Consider the following 10,499-nt stretch of genomic DNA (forward strand, 5'->3'; position numbering starts at 1 on the left):
ATCTTTTTTCTTTGTAACCATATCTTTCATAAACTTGGCATAACCGGGCATTTATTTCTAGAGGTTCTACCAATGGGACATTGATAGAAAGCTGCTTCAACGTTGTTATAAAACGCCGATATTTACCATCCTCGGTCTTTTTCACTAATATTTGAGGATAGGGGGTGGTGTTCTAGACATGAGAGTTACCTTTTTTGGCACTTCATCATCTTTTCCTTTGTTATCATCTACTTAAACACTAACCTCTACCACATTATCATTATCTATTATCACCTTTTTCTCATTAGACGGCATGGGTGGGTCAATGGTTTGCTTACAACCTCGAGTAGTGATTGCCATATATTGTCCATCATTTTTTGGATTTCGGACAGTGTTGCTAGGAAGAGTGCTTAGTTGCCGTGTGTTTACAGTCGCAGATAATTGGGCCATTTTCAACTCAAAATGCTTAATCGATATTGCATGTTCATCGACTTTCTGCCCAATACCCGCTAAATCACTCCTTAACTCTTTAATGTGATCTTAACTAGCATCGAACCGCCTCATGCTTTTTTTTAACATATCCTCAACTCATGCCATACTACCTCCACAATTCCTAGGAGCAACTTCACAATTTTGAGAAGAAAAATATGGCCCATTTCTATCATTTCTGTTACCATAGTCACCCCTATTGACGTTGTTGTCGCGATTGTAATTTCTATATCGGACATAATTACCATCACGGTTATAGTTACCATAGTTCTGACCTTGGTTTCCTTGACCTTGGCGCCAATTCTCCTGATTTCAGCCTTGGGTATTCGGTAGGAAACGCCCCGTCTGCTCATTTACCGCATCGAAATCCTTCTCATAATAATATTCATCATTTGGTGGTGGTTTTTAAGAAAATTAGCTCACTATATTTATCTTTTTTGAACCTAGTGACATGTTTTAATACCAACCCAAGCTCAGTTCTTATCTGAGCCACCTGTTCACAAATCTCATTTGTCGCTGGGTTATGTATGGATTGCACTGCGAAGGTATTTCATTCAGTATATGACTTCGTAGTACTCCAAGATTTATTATTCAGAGAGATTTTCTCTAACTTTTCGGCAATCTCTGCATAAGGACACTCCCAATAAGAACCACCCGCTATATTATCAAATACCGCTTTATTATTATCATCCTATCCCCGGTAGAAGTATTCCTTCAGTGACTCATCATCTATGCGGTAATTGGGGACACTTCTCAATAATGAAGTGAATCTATTCCAAGGATTTCTAACTGACTCTCCCGGTAGTTCCACAAAGTTGTTAACTCTATCTTTGTGATTTAGTTTTTTGGAGAGTGGGTAGTAACATGCAAAGAAACATCCCTTAGTTGGTTCTAAGTAAAAATTGAATTATAAGGGAGCTCAATAATCCAAATAGCAGCCTCTCCCATCAGTGAGAGAGGAAATACTCTTAGTCCGATTACATCCAAATTTAAATCACGCCTCCCTACACACCTTTATAAACTGCTCTTATCTTAACTATACGGGCATGTGTGTCCTCAGAAGGTAGCCGTGAGAACAAACCTCTAGAAGTGAGCATTTGCATCAGATTACTAGTTACCACAAAGGTGTTGCCTTGTAGTAGAGGGGGAAAGACGAGTGGCCCATCAGAGTCTGCAATATTATCATAACCTCTGTAGTTTTCTTGAGGACGTGGAGCGGGATTTTGTCCCCTTTTTTGATTTTCACCAGGATCATCGGGCAATAAATGAGCATGAGCATCCACTGGAGCTGGGATGTTCTGGTTTGGATCATCATCATTAATACCCAGGTTTCGATTCATATTGCATAGTGTACGCTCTAATTCGTGGTCATAGGGAAACAATTTTGGCATACAAGGAACTTTGTTTTGCAAGAATAAAAAACAATAGAAAAGTAAAATTAAGAAAATATTGACTAAACTTTAGTAATAAGTTAAAGTTAATATGAAAGCTACTTTCCCCGGCAGCGGCCCAAAAATTTGATACGCTCAAACTTACTTCTCATATAAGAAGTAAAGTGGTCGTATCAAGTAAATAATCCAACTAATAAGGTAGGGGTCGATACTACTAGCGAAATAGTTCAGACTTAACTTTATTCTATTATTACTATTATTCAGTCAACTATTTCCCTAGAAAGCAAAACACAAAAAAGGGGTTTTTGATTTCTAAATTAATAAAAATAATTAACTAAATTAAAGTAAACAAATAACAAATTAAAATCTCGGAGCTTAACCAACTAATAAAAGTAACTAGGGCTTAAGTGTTCCCCACAGGTTCCTAACTTGATATTTCTTACTGTAAGAACTCATTCCTAGTATCTTGCATGTAAAGTGATAAGTTATGTATCTATAAATCCTTGGTCCGACATCTAGAAAATTTCACTCTGCATATTGGTCCATCTACGTGTGTTGCTATACAAACCCTTACCTTTACCTCATATTAAGCATTGTATTCGATATTTAACCAAGTTGTTATCTCGTACACACCGACACTAGCCTATTAGATAGTGTACACTAAATCAATGTTGATAACTCTTTTCCAATTATCTACCTCTTTTGTCCGGAAAGTAGCATTAAGGCGAGTTCTAATGTTGGCCATATGTAAAAAAGATTTCTAAATGAAAGAATTATCAATACATGCAAGAAACTATTCTAGAATTGCTATTTTAGTTTTATTTTACCTCATTATTCACCCGTGATTCCCACAACACTAGTTATGGAGTTTAGTTACCCATGGTCATAATCACACTATTCATATATTTAATATAAGAATTCATGCAATTACTTTAATGAGAAAGAATAAAATCCATAAATTCACTTAATTAATCAAAAAAAGCACCAACAATAAATTGCATAAAAAGTGTATCAATTACAGAAATTAATCCTTCAATACTTGAACAAGAGAACAAAAGATTATCAAAATTTTTAACTTCAAAAATGAGGTTTTTTAAACTATTCATAATAAAAACAAAAACCTAATAAAAGAAGTACTCTAATTTCTTAAAATATGTCCAAACGCATCTTAATCAACGGACCTTGTGACGGACCGTCATAGTAATGATTGGTCCTCATGTCCTCCGTCGTCCCGTACTTCACAAATTCTTCTACTGCTTTCTTCATTATCCTCAACGAACAAGTATGATGGACCATCCCAAGTACAATGGTCTTTCGACGCTCTCCGTCCATAATACTTTAACTTTTTAGAATTTGACTATTGAGACTACTCTTTGATCATTATGACAAACCAGCAGGACGGACCGTCGTGGCTATGACGGTCCGTCATGGACTTCCGTAATCCCACACTAGGTCCGACTTCCCCATATTCCTTCAACAACTTCTCTCCTCACTACGATGCCACCTACAAACCGTCACAGACTCGAAGGGTTGTCATAAGCTACATAGGTGGTCTCGTCTGCATTTCTCGCTCAAATCATCCGCGTTCATTTTTGGACAGTTTTCCTTTAAATAAGGAGAAACTTACATACAAATCAATAAAAAAAGACTTTTGGACACACACTAAACTTAAGGATAAACATTAAAAGTACTGGGAAACCATGGTACATCAATGATCACCTAAGATAAACAACATCAATATTGAGTAAAACACCCTTCAAGGATCACAACACTTTCACCATATCCCTTAAATCATGAACAACTTACAAACCCGTATTACATAATATGAGAAAAGAAAATTTTCAAAATTTTGATAGAAGACTCCTAACATGCATAATATCATACATTCATATAGTGTTCTATAGGTAGAGGTCATTCTACAATAGTATTTATCACAGTCAAATATGTAGACAATACCTTGTGTAACACCTTAGAAGTCCTATGAACTAGACTAGAGCCTTATCTATTATATAATTACTAAAATGATGTTGACATCCGGATTCTGACAAAACCAAACTACTAGACGTCCTTATGTTTGGTAAAGGTCTCAGTGTGTTGTATGAAGCCTAAAACTTGTAAAAAGACTTTAAATAGATAAAATAATATTTATAGTATCAAAATGTTCAGTCAAGACTCCGGAAGGACCACCCAAAGGGTTCTAGAGGCAGACCAGAATATTGGCAAGTAGACCACCAAAGCAGCCTACGACAGCCAATATGTGAAGGCAGCCAAATGTCGCGCCTTCATCACTGAAGAGGAAAGGAGTGCCTCTCAATCCGGTTCCTTCACAAGTCTCACTGCCTCAAACCAAATTTTGGAAAAAATAAGAGGAATTTCCCCGTGACGCCCAATCACTTCCCAGATCCCTTTGCATTGTTTTTAAGTTCATTTGACTTCACAAAAAGATTCAATTATGTGAGGGCTACTTTGGGTAATTTAGGGGGTGAATATATATTGTTAAGTTTTAAGTCATTTTTACCCATTCATTTAACTTCCCCAAGCACTCTCACTTCTCTCTAAAATTTTTCTCTTTACTCAACCTCCATTGAAGGGCAATTGGGAGCTTCAAGAAGACGACCAATTCCTCAAGTTTTTAACTTTGGTTTCGTTGGAAATGATCAATTAAGGTGTGGGGATTTTTATTTATGGATTAATGTCTCCATTAATCCCTTCAAAACATCTTTTTTCAAATTTTGTATTGTGAGAAAATTAATGGTTTTGATATAGCCACATGGGTTCAACCCAAAAAAATTTCTTTATGTTATATGTCTTGAATTATTAATATGTTGGGAGAAATTGATAATTTCTATTGTGAAAATATTCCAAGAACCTATGTTGATGGATGAATTTAGTAAATATAAACATGATCGATTGTAATTGATGATTATCTAGTCATAGAATCCTTATTTCATGCCTATTGTGAGGTAGATGGGGGTGATAATGATGCTTGGTTCCTAACCTTGAACAAAGGGTAAATTATAGGGTTTGAATAAATGATGAACATTATTGGCCTACACTTTGAATTTGCCTGCGAGGTACATAGCTTATGAAAGGATTCAAGAAAGATAATTGGGATATTTTTATCTGTTGAATTATACCTATTGTGTAGCGTGAATTATGTATAATGTAGTTGGTATTTTGTGTTTATTTAAAGTATAGTTCTCATGAAAACACTATAATCGATATTGTGAAAGTGATATTCACATAAGTGTGTTGATTATAAGATGAAAGTGTATTCTAACCTAATGAGCCTAAGAGCTTTATGTTGAATTGTAGTGAGTGAAGATAAATTACTCTACACATATAGATACAATTAAACAATTGTATTAATGTGGAGAAAGTATACTAAGCAACCAGAGGATATGGACAATTAGGAAAATGCCGTTCGGTTAATGCAAGAGGTTGGGTCATCCCAGTGATACTCATGCGATGGGGACTTCTCCTCGAATGCAATAGGTAGATTACTTATAAAAAATATCCATATCCCTTAAATATGTGTCCCATAGGACTTAGATAGTGGATTCACTTAGTAGCTAGTATGTAGGTTCTACCTTGTCAAGTAAAACACCCTTTTTCGGTATGAGGCATTACGACACAAGATTCCATGCAAGCTCTAATAGTATATGTCGGTTATGGTAGATCTGTACTAAATAATAAACTAGCGAATGAAGTATGAACTAGCCAATCATATCCTTATAAGTGAACTAAGTTCAAGTGAGTGTGTGTGACTTCACTTGTTCATTGCATTAGTAGGCTTTGAGGGATGTTATAGGAGTTTTTTGTAGTCAAAAAGTAATATAATAATATATAAGTTGTATGGATAACAATTGAAGTGAAAATATCCTGATATACAAATGTTTCCCATTTTTTATGTAATACTCTTATGATTTTTGGTATGTGATGAATTTAAATGTAATATGTGTGGTCAAGGTGGTTTCTATGAGAATGCTTAGTTGGGTTGGTAGTATGAGATGTTATTTCTACATTGCACAAGTGGACCCTAGGAAGCTCTAAGGTGATGAATTCATTGTAGTTTTGGACATTTAGGACATTGTCTTATGTGTTATCTTGATGATGTAAATAGCTTTCAAAAATCTCATAAATGCATACTTTACATTTAAATGTCCCTTTGGCATGTTTTAATGGTTTTTATGCATTTCTCCATAGTTAGTGTATTTATGTACTAACCCCTTTCTCCCTTCTATATAATGAGTATAGGTTTTGACTAATTGGTTTGCTTCTACATCTTTGAAGAAAGATTGAACTTCTATTCTCCAAGAACTTGTGGAAGTTCCTCAAAGATTCGAGGACATATGCACTAGTTGACACAATATGATTTCTCTATTAATGTGATAGACTTAATAATTTTCTCTTATGTACTTTTGTTCTAATAGACTATTGTGTGGAAAGGTCTACGGACTCTATTTATAGAGTTTTGTTGAACTCTTATAAATAGATTGTGTTGTGAGACAATATTAGAATATGATCATGAATTAGTTATATTGCTAAACGAAGAGTCTAAGTAAACTCCATAAACAAGGAGTCTATTTAAACTCTATATATGATATGTGATAAGTCTAGCTATAGTTCACTATGAAACAAGTTCAAATTTTCCGCATTATTTCAAGTTCATTATACCATAACGATTATGCTAAGAGGCTTGTATAAAACCTCTTCAAGGCCGAGCATGCCAATGACGTCTAGGGGTACTCTACGGTCGATATACCTTACCATAACATCATTAACCACATTATTATTATACCTAGATCATGATACTATAATTGAAGACTATACAAAAACTTCATAATCATGATAATCAGCATATCAATCCACTTTACATATATTTCCTTCAAGTACATGATGATAATATGTATCGATATACAATAATGTAAACACCACCACCATAAGTTTATTAAACCATATAATATAAATCCCAATACTATAGACTAGGAATGAGGGCAATTAACCAATACTCCAAGCCATGAACATCATATATCATTTCTAAATATATATATATATATATATATATAGAGCAATAGGATCAAACAATACATCACAATTCAATATATATATAATCAATATCACATGATTATATGCTAAATTGAGAGATTAAAGAGATCCAGGTTCTTCAAGAAATTCCCTAGGAAATCATAATAAAAACATCAATTAAAAATGATTTTATCATTTGAATGACTTTGTAAACCTTTTAATAATGAATCCATGGTTAAATTGAAAATTGGGAATTTAGATCATGGAATCACATTAGAAAATATTTGATAGAACTCCTTAGATCAAAGGTTATCAGAGGATCAAGGTTTACCATACCTTAATATAGGAAAATCCCATACGATTTTGAGAAGAAACCACTCGAAAATTCATATTCTAGCTTGAACTTGAGTTTTGCCTCCGATGGAGGTTTGATAGAATTTGGAAGAGAATAAGGTTTTGGATTTCCATTTCTCATTGGGTAATTGGGTTTTGATATGGGAACGGGAGTAAATATTAATGAAAATTGTTCATAACTAATACAAAAGTACCCAAAATACCCCTAAATAAATCTGACCTTTTAGATAACTCAAACATAATTTTAATTTTTTGAATTTTCATAGGGGAGCAAGTCCGCGTCGTGGAGCTGTTCACACAATATTTTTGGAATTAAATTTTGGGACAGTAGAGTGAACTAAAAGAAGGGACGCAGACCAAACATTAGCCTATGGAGAACCTTATCTGCGACGCGTATATATTTCATTCATGAACAAATTGTTGCTGCCTTGGGCAGCTTGTTGGAAAAAGGTTGGGTCCTCCTCAAGGAACACTAGGTTCGTCCTTGGAGAGTCTTAACCGGACATTTTGACCCTAAACAATTTTATTAAGACACTAGGATAACCTCCACTGATTTTACACTTCCAACAACATATAAAAATAAGTCAATCATACCAGTAAAAACTAGAACACAAAAGATTAGTTTTCAGGACTTCTAGATCGTCCTTTAACGTTTGAACTCAAACCTTTTAAAACAAAATATTACTAGTTGTTTCTAATCTTATAAGAAAGTTATTAACTCATAAAAACCATGTGCGGCTCTAGTTTATCCTAGTTCATTATGAGGGTCATTACATTATCCCCACATGGGAACTATTATCCTCGAAAAACACTTGGAACACTTTTACACTTTCAAGGACTCAATTACCCATTTAGCAGTTCAAAACTTTAGATATTAACAAAATATAATATTCAATTTACACGGGTTACAAGGAACACCAAGTCAAAATCATTATGCACTAAAAGCAATACAAGCAAGTAGAAACTCTGTTAACCAACTCATAATGCACCTAACATTTAAAACATATCTTATGTTCATGGGATGAACTACTTATCAAAATCATGACATGCACTTTTTCTTTTGATTATATAAAAATCTCAATTTGTAATAATCTTTAAATCACACATAGTCATGTTCCTCATTATAAATCATGAGACAAATAAGTAAGTCATACTAGATGCACATTGGTTCTGAGTAGTGTAGATCTACACAATCCTTAACATTTAGACATCATACCATCAAAGGTAATGAATATCATTACCATGTTTAGTTATGTTCAAGGAGGAATTTCCTTCTCCTTATCATAATAGTATGGAATGTTGAAATTCATATACAAGCATTTCACAATGGTTATTTTATTTTGAGGAGAACTTCTCCACTTGTAACCAGACCTGCTCATACTCCCTTCGTTATGATGTCAAATTGGTAGATCACACTAAGCACATCACAACAATAGGAAATTACTCATGACAAATTTTAATTTATAACATAACACTAGTTATTATGAAAATTTAAATTTACGGAAATTATTACATTTCATAGGCACACATTAGTAATATTGTCTATATGCACCATCACTTCTCAAGAGCGAGCATATATTAACACTTCCCATATCACAAAATCACATTCTCATGGAAGAAACTCATGTTTTCTTATTTAAAGAAGTTTAACCCTTCAATATGGGGACAAGATAAACTCACATGTAAAGTGAAATCAAGCATGTTCATAAATCATCTCATGAAGTAAAATGCATATTAATTATATTATGATGCACGACAATATGAGATACATGCAATTTTCATTCAGTAAGAATCTTCGAAACAAGCAAAACATAGTGTCATCTAATGATATGCATGACATATGACGGATGATGCAACTTATACTTATATGCAAGACTCCAATCATGAACAAGCTACTTGGAACTCTTTGGTTTCAAGCTTAAGTAAAAATATAAGAAACAGTTAGGGATATCAACAACCTTACAACTCTAATAGTCATCCCCCACTTAGGGTAAACCTTAAGAGAGACTCATTTCATCCAAAAGAATATGAACTTACCAATCCTTCTAGTCAAGCACAAAATCACTCTCTTGGGATCAGGACTATGCAAACCCTTGTTAACATCTCCTCCTTTAATCTCTCAATAAGGAACTAGTTCCTAATAACTCTTCACTCATACTCCACTAGGTGATGATTTCAAGAGATGAAAATTGAGTATCTAAATTACTCCTGTTTATATCCATCACTCAAATTGACTATTAACATAGGGAAGTTCAATGGAACTCAAAATAAGAACATTAAGGGATCTCAAAGATTTACATCTAGGCACATTATCCCCCACTTGGAGTAATCCTAATAAAATATTCATCACATCATGCCCTTAAACACCAAGGTCAAGGAACGTCAAGACCAAACTTTCATAAAGAAGGTTTGACACCATTGAGGGTTTCAACTCCTAACGTGATAAAAGGAAGCTTACTAATTTAACATAAATAGATATTACTTAAGAATCATTACTCCTCTAGGTCCAACACCTAAAAGAAACTGATAAAATGAAGTTAGGTCATTCTACCCAACCACATGAGGCCTTAAATACTCCATGACTATTAAGGGCCGTTCCATGTTTATCACATTTGACCACCAAGTCATACCATGGTAAGTAGTTCCGGAGTTAAGCCTACAAGTTTCATCACCTTAGGTAGTTCATCTATATCCTTTAGACAAACTTCCTCTAAATTAGGAATATAGCAATCCCAAATTCTAACAACACATGTCACACATGTTTGGAATCTTAGGATCCACTACCAGCTTTCTAAATATTAAGGGCAACCATTCTCTCAAGGTAACACTTTAGGGGAAACATAGAAGAGATTTGGCCATAGAGGCCTCTTTCTTTTCTTCCAACACTAGGTAAACATATTTTCTAGGTCATTTCAACCCATATACCCCCTTTTGGTGGAATATTCCATTTAACCATTCCTAGGTTACATCTAATCACTCTTTTCAAATGACCACACTTAAGATCAATCTTAAAAGACAATTAACATCTATAAAGTTGGTCAACGTTAATTCTCTTTTCCACCTAATGAACGAAGGGGTACATGCATCTTTCTATGTCAACCTTAGAGTAAACATAATCCCAAAATATGGAAAAAAATATCCCTTCTTCCCTTTTCCCTCTCTTAGTCTAGGTTCATATAGGAACTAATCAACTAGTCACATGGGTCCTCTCATTAACCAACATACTTCACCATTTTCTTTCTAGGTTCAGCATACCAT

The sequence above is a fragment of the Solanum lycopersicum genome, chromosome 5 (assembly GCF_036512215.1).
Source record: "Solanum lycopersicum chromosome 5, SLM_r2.1".
In the NCBI taxonomy this organism is placed as follows: Eukaryota; Viridiplantae; Streptophyta; class Magnoliopsida; order Solanales; family Solanaceae; genus Solanum; species Solanum lycopersicum.